General features: G+C 40.8%; 1 protein-coding gene across 9 annotated transcripts in view; it reads right to left on the bottom strand.

Annotated features, from left to right (window-relative positions):
• LOC135258686 (serine/threonine-protein kinase 3-like) overlaps positions 1-19,538 on the bottom strand; it is a 136,485-nt gene that overhangs the window by 112,720 nt on the left and 4,227 nt on the right. The gene's annotated exons all lie outside the window — the stretch shown is intronic.

The following is a 19,538-nucleotide window of genomic DNA, read 5'->3' as shown; positions in this document are numbered from 1 at the left end:
TCTTACTCCTGAGCAGGTAATCCTGTGCCCTTACTCCTGAGCAGGTTATCCTGTGCCCTTACTCCTGAGCAGGTTATCCTGTGCCCTTACTCCTGAGCAGGTTATCCTGTGCCCTTACTCCTGAGCAGGTTATCCTGTGCCCTTACTCCTGAGCAGGTTATCCTGTGCTCTTACTCCTGAGAAGGTTTAACACAGCAGTCACACAGCAGGCCCAGGAGAGGCAGTGTGCACGATAGTAAGAGTAGTGTGCACTATAGTAAGGGCAGTGTGCACTATAGTAAGGGCAGGGTGCACGATAGTAAGAGTAGTGTGCACTATAGTAAGGGCAGTGTGTACTACAGTAAGAGTAGTGTGCACTACAGTAAGGGCAGTGTGCACTATAGTAAGAGTAGTGTGCACTATAGTAAGGGCACTGTGCACTATAGTAAGGGACGTGTGCACTATAGTAAAGGCAGTGTGCACTATAGTAAGGGCACTGTGCACTATAGTAAGGGCAGGGTGCACGATAGTAAGAGTAGTGTGCACTATAGTAAGGGCAGTGTGTACTACAGTAAGAGTAGTGTGCACTATAGTAAGGGCACTGTGCACTATAGTAAGGGACGTGTGCACTATAGTAAAGGCAGTGTGCACTATAGTAAGGGCACTGTGCACTATAGTAAGAGTAGTGTGCACTATAGTAAGGGCAGTGTGCACTATAGTAAGGGCAGGGTGCACTATAGTAAGAGTAGTGTGCACTACAGTAAGGGCAGTATGCACTATAGTAAGGGCAATGAGCAATACAATAATAGGCAACCTGTCAGACTGGAAACATCACATTCCTCACCAATCTATTCATCTGTGTGTCTGTCTGGCAGTCCACGCCTGTGTGTGTCTGTGAGGCTGTGTTTCTAAGTGCAGGAATGGACTGCTCAATCCCTGCTCTGCTCAACCTGGCTGGCAGCCCTGAACAAGTATAAATAGCAAGTATAAATAAACAGGTCAACACCCAAGAAACAGTGCTAAATAATAATAAATCACCCAGATTCAACTAGTTTAGCCACAGCACTAATAGATAATTATTAGGAAAGGGGACTACACATGACAGCTAAGCTTGCATAGAGTGGGGCCATAGCAGGACCTTTCACATGCCACTTTAACATACAGCCCACAAATGCCCAATCGACCAGCGGGGGTCGCTACATAGCGATGAGCCGAGGACTCCGAGCCACCAACTGCACATCGCTCTACGGATCTACGGCCACAGCCGGCACCGGTGCAGTCTGGATCCATACCGCGCAGAGTGCTGCCTTAACTGAACGAGCCACCCAGCAGCCCAAGAGGAACTCTTTTCTATGGGCATGTTCATAATGCAGATAATATTTGGTTTGGACACAATCTGAGTGGGGTGAGGCTCCTTTGGAATGGAGAGAGAATTAAACATATTATTCCAAATCAAAAACAGTCATGAGATACAGTATGAATCATCAGCGTTCATCATTAATCCACACCAAAACCAGTCATGAGATATGGTACAAATAATCAACATCACTCATCACTATCAGCATCCAGCATCAGATTAAATTCAGGAGAAAGTCAGCGTGAGGTGAAAGCCTCTTTCATAAAAGTGATCCTGCCAGCTGAACCTGCAGTGGCTGACTTCACTGGAAACACCGTGTCATACCAGCATGACAGCTTCAAAACATGACATCAGACATTTACTGACAAAAGCTAATTTTACAGAAATACACTAACAAAACAAACAGTACATTCCCCAAGCATTTAACATGGTTATAGGACCCATAACGTTGGTAAGGACATAAAGGGTGTGGTATCCTGGAAGAGGCTAGTAAAGACGTAGTTTGGCATATCCCAGCTCACACTTCACTCTTGATTTCCCCACTTCCACAGGTGAAGGAACAGCTCAGCAGTACCATGAAGGTAAGTTACAGCATGAGAATAACTGTAATGTCACGGTAGTGTTTCTGTACTGTTACAGTAGTGTTAAAGAATCTGTAGTGTTACATTAGCGTTAAAGAATCTGTAGTGTTACAGTAGCGTTAAAGAATCTGTAGTGTTAGAGTTAAAGAATCTGTAGTGTTACAGTAGCGTTAAAGACTCTGTAGTGTTAGAGTAGCGTTAAAGACTCTGTAGTGTAACAGTAGTGTTAAAGAATCTGTAGTGTTACAGTAGCATTAAAGAATCTGTAGTGTTAGAGTTAAAGAATCTGTAGTGTTACAGTAGCGTTAAAGACTCTGTAGTGTTAGAGTAGCGTTAAAGACTCTGTAGTGTAACAGTAGTGTTAAAGAATCTGTAGTGTTACAGTAGCATTAAAGAATCTGTAGTGTTAGAGTTAAAGAATCTGTAGTGTTACAGTAGCGTTAAAGACTCTGTAGTGTTAGAGTAGCGTTAAAGACTCTGTAGTGTTACAGTAGTGTTAAAGAATCTGTAGTGTTACATTAGCATTAAAGAATCTGTAGTGTTACAGTAGTGTTAAATAATCTGTAGTGTTAGAGTTAAAGAATCTGTAGTGTTACAGTAGTGTTAAAGAATCTGTAGTGTTACAGTAGAGTTAAAGAATCTGTAGTGTTAGAGTTAAAGAATCTGTAGTGCTACAGTAGCGTTAAAGAATCTGTAGTGTTAGAGTTAAAGAATCTGTAGTGTTACAGTAGCGTTAAAGAATCTGTAGTGCTACAGTAACGTTAAAGAAGTGTCTCTGTAGTGTTTCTCTAGTGTTGCAATAGTGTGAAAATTTTCTTGTAACATTTGTTTCATAATTGGAAGCTAAATTAGAGGACCTTCTTTGAAATTTTTTTCATTATAGAATGAAATGCATATTTTTAAATTTGATTTGAATAACATCCATAAACTGGACAGGATCTTATTTGACAGAAATAATTCAGGTGACCATTTAGTGGCCACCATGTACAACAATCCCAGAAGAAACATTTTATTTTCAGAATATTCATCTATGAGAACTATTACAATGCTCTTAATATAACTTCAACCTCCCTCATAGATGCAGAGCCCAGTGTGTCTGACCGTGGGTGTGTTTGTGGTCTTGAGCGTGAGAGCCAGTGTGAGGGCTTATGAAAACGGAAGGGACATACCAGCCTCAACATGTGGTGATCTGAAAGTACAGCATGGTGTTCCTGCACAGACCACACCCTCACGGTTCCGTATCACAGCCAACCAGACCGCATACCAGCCAGGAGACACCATTACAGGTGAGAACACCTGCCAGGCACTACATTAACTCACGAGCACACTGACTCTCACCCTGAGTAACTCACGAGCACACTGACTCTCACCCTGAGTAACTCACGAGCACACTGACTCTCACCCTGAGTAACTCACGAGCACACTGACTCTCACCCTGAGTAACTCACGAGCACACTGACTCTCACCCTGAGGAATACATTAGAAGTGCATGAGGAAATTCGACTGTAACAGGTAGTTTCTATTATGATTTACCCTCATTTCCTCTTGCACTTAAAAAGGTAATTTTCCCCAGGTTCGCACTCCTCTTAAATAAAGCCGAAAAACTTTGTGGCACACACACCAGAGACATGGATTAAGGCAGCATTTTAAGGGCACAAGCGTAACATCAGGACTAAAGTATCAAACCTATGAAATATGTGAGGATGTATTCAAGGTATGCACAAAATGTACATTCAAATGCTTTTTTTCTCCTTTTTTTTTTAAACAAAAAGAAAATACCCAAAGTGCATTATATTTCACTTGTTCTACTCTATTTCACAAAATCCACATCAGCTAGCTAGTTATTTGCGTATCTGCCATAATTAGTTCAGATCCTGTATTTTATTTTTTTAGTTCTGGCTTTTATTTTAATGGTTTAAATTGCCTCTGCTCCCCGCCGACTAGCTTGATAATGAGAAGATGTAAACATACAAACCACAACAAATCTAACGGAAGGGCATCGGGCTTCCCGCGGGACGGCACCAACCGCCGTTTAAAAACTCAATCAAACAAATTTTCTGGATAGCCAACCAACAAGAGACAAAACACACCAACACGCCTCCGATCTCAAAACGTGTGCGTGCAAGCTCACGCAGACACACAGACTACACTGTGCTCGTTATAGAATATAGAACATAGATGCATGCATACTGCTGTATGCTACTAACATTGCAACCATAGGCGCACTATTAACATTGCAACCATTTGCGTACGGGTACAGCACAGCTACACCACTATCACCATCTCCACCTAAAAAGAATCGAGCATATCACCAAGGTCAATGCAGACGAGTTTCCAATAGCGCTTACAGATCCATATGAAATCACTGTTTTGCATAATTGTCAAAAGAGCCAAGCCTGACATGCACATAAACGAAACCGTATGGCTTACCATCAGAAGAGTTGAAGGCGGCGCGTGCTGACACTGAACTTTCTCAAGACGGCGTCTTTCCGCTCACTTGCACTTCGGGTTAAGTCTCTCTCAAACGCCAGCTGAACTAACAGGGCCTTTCGTTTATAGACCATTGTGTGTCTGTGGTCCGTAAAAACGTTTCTTAAGAGTAGAGAATGAATTCTCGCACAATGCTGTGGAGGCGCCGAATATTAACGCATGCTTAAAAGCAGTCAGTACACTGAGCATTGCCATGAGATTTTCGTGGTACTTTGAAAGAACATCCCATTCCCTTATAATGTAAAGTTTCCCTCGATTGACTGCGATTCTTTTTGCGAGGTGAAAAAATGCAGCTTCATATTTCTGCATCGCGTATAGGTGACCGTGATAGGACCATTATATCTGCTTCACAGCTAGGGAGGTCAAACCTGTTTTGGCTATCTTTCAGAAAACATACTTTAACATTTTATTCTTCATGCATAATGTCATAAATGCTAAAGTAGCCTATAATCAAATAACAACATATAAATCGCTAACTTGCCAGAATACAACGGATGTTTGCTATAATTCGATTTTAAATTATCCGCTTTTCTCCCCATGTAATCACTGTCTGGAGGGAAACGCATCATCACCTGTGCGACTTTTAGGGTGTGGTTATCCGTTTTCCTTCAACAACGTGTGAAGCATTATTTTGTGGTATTCGTACAGTACAATTAATCTCATAAAAAACACGTTTTCAACGTACAAAAATGCCAAGTTACTCACACATACAAGACATACACCGTCTATAACTCATTCATTCAGACTGCCAAAATCCAGGCCTGCCATTAAAAGTATTGATATCAAAATGACGCCAAGTTACGGTATTACAAACAATATAGGCTATCTTGCCTCACCGAAATTAAATAAAATGTATTCCAAAGCAATGCTACCCAACATTTCCTCAAAGTCACTTGGCCCTGTGTTTTGTAATCTTACCATTTTACAATGTCATGCAAACTTTGTGTCAGATCAAAGTATCAAATATTTCGAATTGCCTCATGGAACACATTGAAATTCATGCAGAAAACTGCTGGTCAGTAACTACTCTCATGGTTGTGTCTTTTTGTTTCTTTTTCCTTTTTTGGGCCGCCAGATGGCGGTAGTCTTGTTCCTTTTCCCTGCTTAATTGTTTTATTGGTTCCAATTATTCTATTATTGTTTTTCAGTTGTGTCTAGTTATCCCTTCCCTCTGTGGTCTGATTGTGCATTGTGCCTTCCTGTGTCTTGTTAGGGTCTAGTCTGTTTAAGTCTTCTTCTTCCCTGACTCGGGTGCGGGTTCCTTGTGTTTTCGCTTGTGTAAGAGTTTGCCCGTGTTTCCCCGTGCCTGTTTTTGTCCACCTTATTCTGCCCTGCCCATTTAGCTTCTTTTTGGATTTTCTGTTTTCTGTTTTTGAGTTTTTGTCATTAAAATCTGTGAATTTTCGTTTTGGAGTTCTTGGTTTTTTTTTACTCTGCATTTGGGTCCATTCCCTCGACAACCCGTGACAACTACAGGAAGCATATTTCTCCAGAAAACATATGTTTATACTTGCTTCCGAACTGAATTTGAGTAAATGTACAAGTGATTGTATATTTGCTACGTACAATAAATACTGAATGTAAAATACATATTGTTCATACATACATAGAGAACTTCTTTATCCCCATGGGGACATTTCCCTCGCAGCATGTTACATTCACATTTAGGAACAGACATTTATACCAAGAAACATACAATCATTCACGCAACAGAAAGGCTGGGCAGCGAAATACATACATACCAATACAAATTGGACATATAAGCCGCGTTTCCACCAAAATTACCCGGAACTTTTAGTCCCAGGAACTACTTTTCAAGGAACTAAAAGGTTCCTTCAGCCCATGGTTGTCTGTGTTTCCACCGCGGTCTAAAGTCCTGCGAAGATTAGGCAAATTAGCCCACTGACGTATGAAAAAGCGACGTTGTCGTCTGTCCAGCTGTCCTATGGTTTCTTCTGTAACCCCATACTACCACCAAAGTAGCCTACATTATTTTCTAATAACCGGGACAGCCTGGACGGGTTTATTCCACTTATATACAACGGCTACCAACAATGACTGTATATGGTTACTTTTGTATTTATTGATTTTTATCGATTTAATCACCTGGAATTGAAATATTCTTCTGCAGCCGTTTGGGCATATTTTACCGTTGTCAAGCAAAAATGTCGTTGGTAGTTGAACTTGGACCGTTGTTATGCAACAAATAGTATATAACAGGCCAATAGTCAGATTGTAACTGTTTTATATATCCTCTCAAACACATTCATTATGTTTTTATGCGAACATTCGCTTTCATGTATTGACATCCGAAGCGACAGAATGCATTCACATTTCCAATATAACTGGCAACAACAGCAGAAAACATGCACACGTTGTAAACAATTTGCTGTTTGATTACTTTCTCATCGTCAATTCCATATAGGCTAATCGCAAAATGACAAGAATAGAACGAAAACTCGGACTTGCGTGAACATTTAAATTAGTAGTGGTACAGCCACCGTTTGCTTTCCTTCAAAGTTACTGCCAGCCGAGCAGCGAAGTGTGCCCTCCAGATGCGAACCATGCACCATAAATTAGTCCATAGTCTTCCTGGTCTTTTCATGGAATTGAAGAATGGCAGTAAAATGGAGTAAAATTACGGCAGTCTGAAAAAGCTAAAGGGACGATTACTAGAATTAACCTGTTATTTTACCCTGACAAAAAGTGTGGAAGGCGATTTCCAGTTTGCTTTTACTGTATCACCAATGTTAATTACGCAGAACTACCGCATACCTCACATAACTGTATCGAACGTTTTGAGTCAATTACAACGGGCTAACAAAGAAAATCCGGAAGAAAATATTCAGCAACCGAATTAATCCGTTTGAATGTTTTGGTAGCCTACGTAATATGCTGTCCCAGCACGAATGCTTAGCATTTTATAAAACGAATACTAAAGCAAGAAAAGAACAGAAGAGCACACGTTATAATTCCAAGACGTTGGCAGGCTATAACCAAAACTAGGCTACTGCGCCGCATAACATACAAGTTTGATTTGAAGTTATTATGAAAATAAATTGGTTTGCGGCTGCATATTTTCAAACATGGCGGTTAATGGCGGAAAATAAATACAAAAAAATGCTGCAAGTACTCGACCAATCAGAAATGTTCAGCGCTGCAAGCTCCACCCAAAAGGTTCCTGAAAGTACTACCCCCCGAGCAGGAACTTTTTGGGGGGTAAAATAAAGCCCCAGGAACTAAATTTAGACCCTAGTTCCTGCGGTGGAAACGCACTGAGTTCCTCAAAAGGTTCCTAGTTCCGGGGTAAAGTTCCTGCGGTGGAAATGCGGCTATAGACGCCTATTCAATCAATCTTGACTGTGAGAAAGCCATCCACACATATGTTTGGCCTGTCTATGTACTGCATGCTTATACACACAGGGCCAAGTGACTTGAAAGTTGAGGACTAAAAGTGACTCTCTGCCACAGTGACTCTCTCTGGGGAGACGATGTTTCGAGGATTCCTACTGGTGGCTCAGAGGGTGGGTGGGGATCCTGGTGTGGGTACCTTCACTTCCATTGACCCTGGAATAACTGAACTGCTGTCGTGCAAAGGACCGGTGAGTTACCTGGGCCGCAATCATTTACTTGCTAATCCAGTGCTTTTAACACTTTTCTTACACATCCAACATATACAATATATTTATTTGATTTAATTTGGTCATTATTATCCAAGATATCAATTATCAATTAAACTGCTGGATTGGTTGATAGGCAGAGCAAACTGTTGGATCAACCTTTATGCAAATGTGCAACTCAAAACCAGATTAAAATCAAGAAATGTATTGTTACTAAAAATTATGTTTATGGAGGGGAGAACAGGGAGACAGAGAGAGAGCGAGAGAGAGAGGATTCCTATGGTCAAACAGCCACTACCTGGACCGCGAGCAAAGATTACAGTCTAAAAACTACATATCCAACATGTGATACTGCTGTACCTGATTTACCTGCAATCATCACACTTCACCTGCTTTACCTGTAACCGTCACACCTTTACCCATAAGTTTTATTTTAGGCTATATCATACTCATTGCTGTTACACCTGGCATATGTGGCAGGCTGTTACTGTATAATGAGCCCGTCAGAGCTGAGAAGATAACGTGTATCTACAGGGCCTTGCATCACATTCACCTCAGGCAAAAGCATAGGGCCTTCCATCACAATCACTTCAGGCAAAAACATAGGGCCTTCCATCACAATCACCTCAGGCAAAAGCATAGGGCCTTGCATCACATTCACCTCAGGCAAAAGCATAGGGCCTTCCATCACAATCACCTCAGACAAAAGCATAGGGCTTTCCATCACATTCACCTCAGGCAAAACCATAGGGCCTTCCATCACATTCACCTCAGGCAAAAGCATAGGGCCTTCCATCACAATCACCTCAGGCAAAAGCATAGGGCTTTCCATCACATTCACCTCAGGCAAAACCATAGGGCCTTCCATCATATTCACCTTAGGCAAAAAGCAGGGACTATATAAAATTATCAGAGTCCCAACTGTTAGGAACAGGCATTAAATAAACCTAAAATGCAATGTTATGTGTTAAGGCACAATGTTATATATAGTGCTAACTGTAGCATAATCAATTTAAGGGTATAATTCTAAATTCATAATTGTGTTTAGGGGTATTCAACTCAAAATGCATCCTCAGAGAGTGACTTAGCAGTCCTGCTAGGGGAAGTCCTTTGTCCCATGGGAGAAGTGGGGGTGAGTAAGGAATTAACTTATTAGAAATACCCCAAATATCATACTGATGGGCTCTCTCTCTGCAGAATTCTGCTGTAGCTCAGCTACGAAACCAACTCCTGTTCCAGGTAAGAGTCACGTGGACTGCCCCTCCCTCTCAGCCACTGGGAGACATTGTGTTCAGGTAAGCATCTCTCCACATTTAGCTAATAATGTTTAGTACTGTATCTCTCCTGTTCCAGAGCTGCATGTGCTCAGTACTGTATCTCTCCTGTTCTAGAGCTGCACATGCTCAGTACTGTATCTCTCCTGTTCTAGAGCTGCACGTGCTCAGTACTGTATCTCTCCTGTTCTAGAGCTGCACATGCTCAGTACTGTATCTCTCTTGTTCTAGAGCTGCATGTGCTCAGTACTGTATCTCTCCTGTTCTAGAGCTGCACATGCTCAGTACTGTATCTCTCTTGTTCTAGAGCTGCACATGCTCAGTACTGTATCTCTCTTGTTCTAGAGCTGCATGTGCTCAGTACTGTATCTCTCCTGTTCTAGAGCTGCACATGCTCAGTACTGTATCTCTCCTGTTCCAGAGCCACTTTTGTGCAGAATTATTTCGTTTTCTGGGAGGCGGTTCCAAGTGCAAATATCACTGGACCAGCCACCACACAAATAATGCCTTTCCAGCAACAACGTCTCCAGCAAAACACTGCCCCCTCCCACAAGAACTACACTCACAACAGCAGCTGCCCCTCCCACAACAACAACTGTCCTTCCCACGACAACAACTGCCCCTCCCACAAGAACTACCACTTCCACAACAGCAGCTGCCCCTCCCACAACAACAACTGTCCTTCCCACGACAACAACTGCCCCTCCCACAACAATAACTGCCCCTCCCACAACAACAACTGTCCTTCCCACGACAACAACTGCCCCTTCCACAACAACTAACTACCACTTCCACAACAGCAGCTGCCCCTCCGCGCATTGTAAGTATATAAAACACACACACACACATAATTTTTCTATTTCTATGTTTCATTATACCTGAAAATAAATAAATTAGATTGAATTTTGATGGTGAATGTCTCTGAATTAGGAATCGGGTCTGAATACAAAGAACAAACCTCCCTCAGTACCGGGCATGTGTTTAAGAGGCTACACAAGAGCTCCTTCAGAAGTTTTGTTCTTTTAGAGGGGCATGTGCTTTTGAGAGAGACCTCACTCGGTACATGATGTGTTTTTGAGAGAGAGAGAGAGAGACCTCACTCAGTACAGTGCATGATGTGTTTTGGAGAGAGAGAGAGACCTCACTCAGAACAGGGCATGTGTTTTTGAGAAAGAGGGAGACCTCTCTCAGTACATGGAATGTGCTTTTGAGAGAGAGAGACCTCACTCAGTACATGGCATGTGGTTTTGAGAGAGAGAGGGAGAGAGAGAGAGAGAAAGACCTCACTCAGTACAGGGCACGTTTTTTTGAGAGAGCGAGACCTCATCTAGTATATGTCATGTGTTTTTAAGAGAGAGAGGCCTCACTCAGTACATGGCATGTGTTTCTGATAGAGAGAGAGACCTCACTCAGTACAGGGCATGTGTCTTGAGAGAGCGAGACCTCACCCAGTATATGTCATGTGTTTTTGATAGAGAGAGAGACCTCACCCAGTATATGTCATGTGTTTTTGATAGAGAGAGAGACCTCACTCAGTACATGGCATGTGTTTTTGAGAGAGAGAGGGAGAGAGAGAGAGAGAGAAAGACCTCACTCAGTACAGGGCACGTTTTTTTGAGAGAGCGAGACCTCATCTAGTATATGTCATGTGTTTTTAAGAGAGAGAGGCCTCACTCAGTACATGGCATGTGTTTCTGATAGAGAGAGAGACCTCACTCAGTACAGGGTATGTGTTTTTGAGAGACAGAGAGAGACCTCACTCAGTACAGGGCATGATGTGTTTTTAACTGTGTGTTTTGTAGAGCAGAGATCTCTGTGGGTGCACATATGACTGTGTCAGCAATCCCCTAGAATGTGACCCTGAAAAAGACAAAACCTGTATGTTTGCATCAAGGCCCAAATCCAACATGCGCACAGTACAAGACAGAGTGCAAATGAGAGGGGAAACAGCAGGGTACTTCGCAGTGGGTAATCAACCCAACACCCGCATGGTAAGGACACCTCACAGTGGGTAAACTACCCAACACCCGCATGGTCAGAGCATATCAGAGAGGGTAAACTGCCCAACACCCGCATAGTCAGGGCACCTCAGAGTGGGTAAACTACCCAACACTCGCATGGTCAGGGCACCTCAGAGTGGGTAAACTACCCAACACTCACATGGTCAGGGCACCTCAGAGTGGGTAAACTACTCAACACCAACATGGTAAGGGCACCTCAGAGTGGGTAAACTACCCAACACCAACATGGTAAGGGCACCTCAGAGTGGGTAAACTACCCAACACCAACATGGTAAGGGCACCTCAGATTGGGTAAACTACCCAACACTCGCATGGTCAGGGCACCTCAGAGTGGGTAAACTACCCAACACCCGCATGGTCAGGGCACCTCAGAGTGGGTAACCTACCCAACACGTGCATGGTAAGACAATGAATCATTGCATTTATAAGGCACTTTTCTGAACGCTCAAAGTGCTTTACAGTGATGAGTGGGAACTCCCCTCACCCATGACCAAAGCATACATAGCCATTCAAAACTGTTCACACCCTTTATAAAGATGAGTTAAGAAGGTTATATAAGATGTAGGATATAATTAAAAAAATAGAAAAATACACAGTATGCCTTTCCATATATATTTTATTTTACATTTTAATTTATAAATACTAAGCAAATACAATTGCTCAAAAGACCAGTCAGTTATACATTTTTACCAAAAATGTAAATTATCCATGTCTTGGATAAGTGATTGCAGTTAGCTCAAGTCAGTCAATGCAAAGTTAGCCACAGTTTAATAAACTGTCATGAGCTACTCCTGACTTGCTAGCTCTCACTATCATCATGCCAGCAGTCCTGACAAACAGGAAGTTCACTACATGGTCATGGCTGTGAATTCAAATCTGCCACCAACAAATATATCAAAGATTATGGGCCAGATTGGTAGTGGTGTGTATGCAATGAGGTAATGATAGTAACCATTAGCCAGCTAGCTGCCATTTAGCCTGCCAAATGCATTTCACATTCAGAATCAGTTACCATGTTTACATGCATGCCATATTCCTAATAATTATACTTATTCTGGATTGGGTCTGATTATACCATTTACATATGTTATCAAAGAAGTAAACCAGTCTTATTCGGGTTTACATGGGCAGCTGAATATTCTGTTTACAGATTCAGACCTCACAATGTACTTGTAAAAAAACTTAAAACTAAGAAATAAAAACGGACACATGGTCGCTCATTCCTGTTTTATTTTAGTAGGCCTAATACGTGTGCTTCATGTTCTTAAAGTAAATGAAGCATGCTTTCTTTTTTTGTAATGTAGAGTAATACAGTGCATTATAAGGTATTGTAGTGTAATGTAGAGTAATACAGTGCATTATAAGGTATTGTAGTGTAATGTAGAGTAATACAGTGCATTATAAGGTATTGTAGTGTAATGTAGAGTAATACAGTGCATTATAAGGTATTGTAGTGTAATGTAAATTCTCCATAAACAAAATAAATATTACATGTCCGAAAAGGAGTAGGAAGAAGTATACACTTATATGGTCCTACCCCTTTTCTATAACTTAAATCGTGAATTTGTTTTCATGTTTGTTCATGTTTATCATATATACACAATTACCTTCAAGTCCATCATATACGACTTAAATATTTACCTTAGTTTTTATCAAATATAACTTAAATTAAAGCCGCAAGCGGCGTTGGAAGGGGTCCAAGCAGTGGCAGCATCGCGCCCCCTATGGAGCGATTTTAAAATGGCTTTGTCCTCACGATCATACGCCTTCACCCAACATATCTACTGAATATCATGATGATCGTATGATATATTGATGACTTATGGCCAATTTTGAGCTAAGAGACGCTGTCGGATTACTTAGTTACGTCGCCATGGATGTGTCCTGGCCGCTTCCCGTCAAGGCCTTTACTATGTCGTAACACTTAGATGGCATGTCATAACACTTAGATGGTCCGGTGTGCATGCACAGCTGCAGTGTTTCTGCGCCGCAACTGAAAAAGGCGTCACACTAGAGTTGCCACGATACCGAAATTTTGACTTTGATACTGGTACCAGGTTTAGTATTACGATACTCAATACTGAAATGATACTTGAAACTTAAACGGTGCTAATTCCATACTCGGTACCTAACGATACTGAAATTACCTTAATAGATCAGAAACGTAATGTCCACAAGGGTTGACCTCATTTTCTAATTCATGGTTTATTTACAACCTGGTTCATTAACAACCTGTAAGTTGAAGTCTCTTCAACATATTAATATGCATAGGCCTATAGTGTTACAACACTGAACAATAGAAAAATATGTTAAATATATTTCAAAAATTAAACAGTTGTAAAGTAAATACTCTTTAAAACAGGTCTTTCACCTTTAAATAGATTTAAAAACAGCATATTTTAATAACAATAAAGCATCTATCTATAATAAAATATTTCCAAATTGGAACACCTATTGCTACTGAAGTGAACTGAGCCAAAGCTTGCGCTGTATCCAGGAAGTGAATGCACAAGCGCAGGTCACCTCACTTGGCAACCTTAGTTGCTACTGCCTTCTAGCGAAGATTCTGACAAACTACACTTTTCATCCTCTAAATCAGTAATGCGGGAGACACATTTCCCTGGCTTTTACATTTGACACAGAACTACCGAACATCGGGAAATTCAAATACGAAACCGGTTTTTTTTTTTCTGTTTTTTTTTTTTTTTTTTAAGTACCCAGAAAGTGCTGAAGTTTTGGCATACCGTGCAACACTACGTCAGACACATATTCCAAGCCATTGCTCAGTTTAGCAGAGAATGCACATTTCAGAGCGCCACAGAGACAGATAGAATAATGACACTAAATGCACATTTCAAATAATAAATACGACATTGAGAAAAAACGGAAGAAAGACTGAATATCAACTCGCGAATTGCGCGCTGCTCGCAAAGAAGCCTACCGTTTAATTTATTTATTTAGACATTGGCAGATGAGAAGAGTTTCAGTAACACTGACCTATAAAACGCTATTCCAAAAGCAAAATCAGACATGTTATACATCGTTAGAAAGCTTATAATCTCACCTACTGAATAAATGAACTGTCAATCAAGCCAAATTGGACTAAGAAGAACGACAACGCCGTATGCAACAGGTGTGGTATTAAGCACAGCTATTTTTGAAAAAATCCGACATTTCACAAACGGATTATCCAAGACAATATATGGCCACTCATTCGCAAAAGGGACATCTCTACGCGTAAAACCAATGGTAAGATTGTATATATATTCAATGTGTATTCCCAGATATTGACTGTAGAATGACGTGGTAATTAAAAAAAAAAAGGTTAGTCTCGCTTATTGCGTCATTCAGTTAGCAGCGTTTTCACTGCTGTATTGGCATATTTTAGGGCTAATGTCGGGTTCATCTTGTTGCTACGGAATATTGCATTACATTACAGGCATTTGGCAGACGCTCTTATCCAGAGCGATGTACAACAAAATGTGTCTGATTAACACTAACACAGACAAGAACAGCAACAACGCAGTCCATGCACAAATACAAGCAATAGTTAAGACGAGTTAAGTCACCTACGAAACAACTACATAGTTACAACCCTAAGCTTACAGTCAATTTAGAGATTAAATTGAGAATACGATTTCTCGCAGCATAATGACGGATTTAACTAAACGAACTCACCCGATATTGTCTTCAAACGGACCGTATTATTTATCTAGACATTGGCAGACTACAGCATAAATTGCGTCTTTTGTTTATATTCAATATTAGTAATTGCAGCGAGAAACTGCAGCTCTAGGTCGTTATGTGATGGTAGCAACGGAACAAAGCGGACTATATATGTATTAGGCTACCGTCATTGTTTTATTATACCAGCGTGTTTTCGCGCGTTTGCACAGAAACTCTAAAACTACCAATAAATGGTTTAGCTTTTTCTTACCAAAATGACAGATTTAAAGACTTAACGAACTCACCCGATACTGTCTTCAAATGGATCCATGCCAAAGAAAAGTAATTATTCGTCCTCTCAGAAAGGTTTTACTGAAAAACTTTGGGTAGCCTATCCTAGCATGTACGCTAGGTGGCACTGTCAGACCGTGCTTTCACTGCTAAAAACTAGACCCTACGGTGTCGGATTACTTGCGTCGCCATGGTTGTCCCTTGCCGTAAAGAAGTTTACTCGATGTCGTAACCGTTTAGATTTGGAGCTCCAGCTTTTCCGCACCCCACCTAATGAAGAAGTCCAAATGGTGTGCAAACCATACGGCGGACATAGGTGCTCCCAATAGAAAAGTTGTAGAGCACAGTCAAATGCATCAGTCGATGAAGTTTTGTGTTGATCAGACTTACGATGTGGGAGTTATGACCTTTTAAAGTATGATCCTTTGTTATAGCGCCACCATCAGGCCGACATAGGTTATTTTTAGTGCTTGAGTAGTGGGGGGCCATAGGAACCCACTTGCCAAATTTGGTTGCTCTAGGACTTATGGTTGCTGAGCCTCAGACATTTTAGCGGAGAAAGCTGCCACGCCCCAACGATACAGTTAAAATGGCGGGAAAACAATATGGCGGACACAGGTAGTCCCAATGGCAAAAGTATAGAGCACATTCAGAGGCATATATCTATAAAGTTTTGTGTTGATCTAACTTATGGTGTGGGAGTTATGGCTTGTTACGCAAAACCCTTTGTTATAGCGCCACCATCTGGCCGACGTACATGGTTTTTAGTGCCTGAGTAGTGGGGGCCCATAGGAACCGACCTGCCAAATTTGGTTGCTCCAGGACTTATGATTGCTGAGCCTCAGACACTTTTAGCGGAGAAAAATAATAATAAGAATTAAAGCCGCAAGCGGCGTTGGAAGGGGTCCAAGCATTGGCAGCATCGCGCCCCCTATGGAGCGATTTTAAAATGGCTTTGTCCTCATGATCATACGCCTTCACCCAGCATATCTACTGAATGTCATGATGATCGTATGAAATATTGATGACTTATGGCCAATTTTGAGCTAAGAGACGCTGTCGGATGACTTAGTTACGTCGCCATGGATGTGTCCTTGCCGCTTCCCGTCAAGGCCTTTACTATGTCGTAACACTTAGATGGCATGTCGTAACACTTGGATGGTCCGGTGTGCATGCACAGCTGCAGTGTTTCTGCGCCGCAACTAAAAAAGGCGTCACAGTAGTGTTGTCACGATACCGAAATTTTGACTTTGATACTGATGCCAGGTTTAGTATTACGATACTCGATACTGAAATGATACTGAAATTACCTTAATAGATCAGAAACATAATGTCCACAAGGGTTGACCTCATTTTCTAATTCATGGTTTATTTACAACCTGGTTCATTAACAACCTGTAAGTTGAAGTCTCTTCAACATATTAATATGCATAGGCCTATAGTGTTACACACTGAACAATACGACCAGTTGTCTACGATCATGAAAATGCACTTTTGTACGTCGCTTTGGATAAAAGCGTCTGCTAAATGAATGTAATGTAATGTAACAATAGAAAAATATGTTAAATATATTTCAAAAATTAAACGGTTGTAAAGTAAATAATCTTTAAAACAGGTCTTTCACCTTTAAATAGATTTTAAAACAGCATATTTTAATAACAATGAAGCATCTATCTATAATAAAATATTTCCAAATTGGAACACCTATTGCTACTGAAGTGAACTGAGTCAAAGCTTGCGCAGTATCAGGGAAGTGAATGCACAAGCGCAGGTCACCTCACTTGGCAACCTTAGTTGCTACTGCCATCTAGCGAAGATTCTGACAAACTACACTTTTCATCCTCTAAATCAGTAATGCGGGAGACACATTTCCCTGGCTTTTACATTTGACACAGAACTACCGAACATCGGGAAATTCAAATACGAAACCGTTTTTTTTTTCTGTTTTATTTTTTTTTTTTTAAGTACCGAGAAAGTGCTGAAGTGTAGGTGTACTGTGCAACACTATGTCAGACACATATACCAATCCATTGCTCAGCTTAGCAGAGAATGCACATTTCAGAGCGCCTCAGAGACAGATAGGATAATAATACATATTTCATATAGCCTAATAAATACGACATTAAAAAAAACGAAACGAAAAATCAACTGGACATTCCTGCTAGCATGCGTGCTGCGCGAAGAATCCCTTATTATTTATTTAGACATTGACAGACTACAGCATTTGCGTCTTTTGTTTATGTTCAATAGTAATTGCAGCGAGAAACTGCAGCTGTAGACACAAGAAAGTTTGTTATATTATGGTAACAACGGAATGAGGCGGACTACATATATAGGCTATATTTACCGTCATTGTTTTATTATACCAGCGTGTTTTCGCGCGTTTGCAGAGAAACTCAATTACTATCAATAGAAATGGTTTAGCTATTTCTCAGCATAGCCTAATGACGGATGGAGATGGGACGAAAATAATTTTCAACCGTCCACCACATTTTAGCAACGTTCCAACACTCTCGTCATCACTGTTCCATGGGTCACAAAAACTATTACACTAACGCTTACATTGCAGTGTGAAAAATCCACATTATATAATACCACTAACCTATTTAAAGACACCCAATTTCAAAAAGAACGTATATAACGAAAAGAACGTATATAACCGAAATATTTTGAGCAGTAATACTTACATAGCAACATGACATTTTATCTGTGTTTAGTAGCCTAGTATAGAGACAGAACATCAATGACAAAGTCCTATCCGCTTCTGTTTTGCGTCAGAAAACGATTTCAGATAGGTCTATCAGCAAAGAAATTGCTTAGCTAAGCCCTGAAGTTCTCAATAATAGTACTCTACAAGAAATTATGAAAATCGTTGACAACGTTTAGTTAGGTGAATCGTCTTTTATGCTACGCCACAGTGAATGCGATAAGAAAATATTCCGTTGCGCTGAACGATAAAACGCTATTCCAAATGAAAAATCATGCATGTTATACATCGTTAGAAAGCTTATACTCTCACCTACTGAATAAATGAACTGTCATTCAAGCCAGATTGTACGAAAAACGGCGACAACGCCGTAAGCAACAGGAATCACAAACGGATTGTCCAAGACAACATATGACCACTCAGTCGCAAAAGGGACATCTCTACGCGTAAAACCAATGGTAAGATTGTATATTTATTCAATGTTTAGTCCCAGATATTGACTGTAGAATGACATGGTATAATGTAAAAAAACAAAATTGTCTCGTTTATTTCGTTATTCAGTGAGCAGCGTTTTCACTGCTGTACTGGCCTATTTCAGGGCTAACGCCGGGTTCATCTTGTTGCTACGGAATATTGCATTACATTACAGGCATTTGGCAGACGCTCTTATCCAGAGCGATGTACAACAAAATGTATAACCATAACCAGGAACAAGTGTGTCGAAAACCCTAGAGGGCAGTAGCCTACCGTTCTAAGTGCAGGGAACAACCGCATTGTTCAACTTAAACCCTGTAGGTTACACTGATTAACACTAACACAGACAAGAACAGCAACAACGCAGTCCATGCACAAATACAAGCAATAGTTAAGACGAGTTAAGTCACCTACGAAACAACTACATAGTTACAACCCTAAGTTTACAGTCAATCTAGAGATTAAATTGAGAATACGATTTCTCGCAGCATAATGACGGATTTAAAGACTAAACGAACTTACCCGATATTGTCTTCAAACGGACCGTATTATTTATCTAGACATTGACAGACTACAGCATAAATTGCGTCTTTTGTTTATATTCAATATTAGTAACTGCAGCGAGAAACTGCAGCTCTAGGTCGTTATGTTATGGTAGCAACGGAACGAAGCGGACTATATATGTATTAGGATACCGTTATTATTTCATTATACCAGCGTTTTTTCGCGCGTGTGCACAGAAACTCAGAACCCATAAATAAAATGGTTTAGCTGTTTCTCAGCATAATGACGGATTTAAAGAGTAAACGAACTCACCTGTTATTGTCTTCAAATGGATCCATGTCAAAGAAAAGTAATGATTCATCCTCTCAAAGCTTTACCGTAGCGTATTATTTATGTAGACATTGGCAGAGTCCAGTATAAATTGCGTCTTTTGTGAATATTCAATGTTAGTAACTGCAGCGAGAAACTGCAGCTCTAGGTCGTTATGTTATGGTAGCAACGGAACGAAGCGGACTATGTATGTATTACCGTCATTGTTTTATTATACCAGCGTGTTTTCGCGCGTTTGCACAGA

This window comes from Anguilla rostrata, chromosome 7 (assembly GCF_018555375.3).
Source record: "Anguilla rostrata isolate EN2019 chromosome 7, ASM1855537v3, whole genome shotgun sequence".
Classification (NCBI taxonomy): Eukaryota; Metazoa; Chordata; class Actinopteri; order Anguilliformes; family Anguillidae; genus Anguilla; species Anguilla rostrata.
This window is presented reverse-complemented; position numbering and strand designations above follow the sequence as displayed.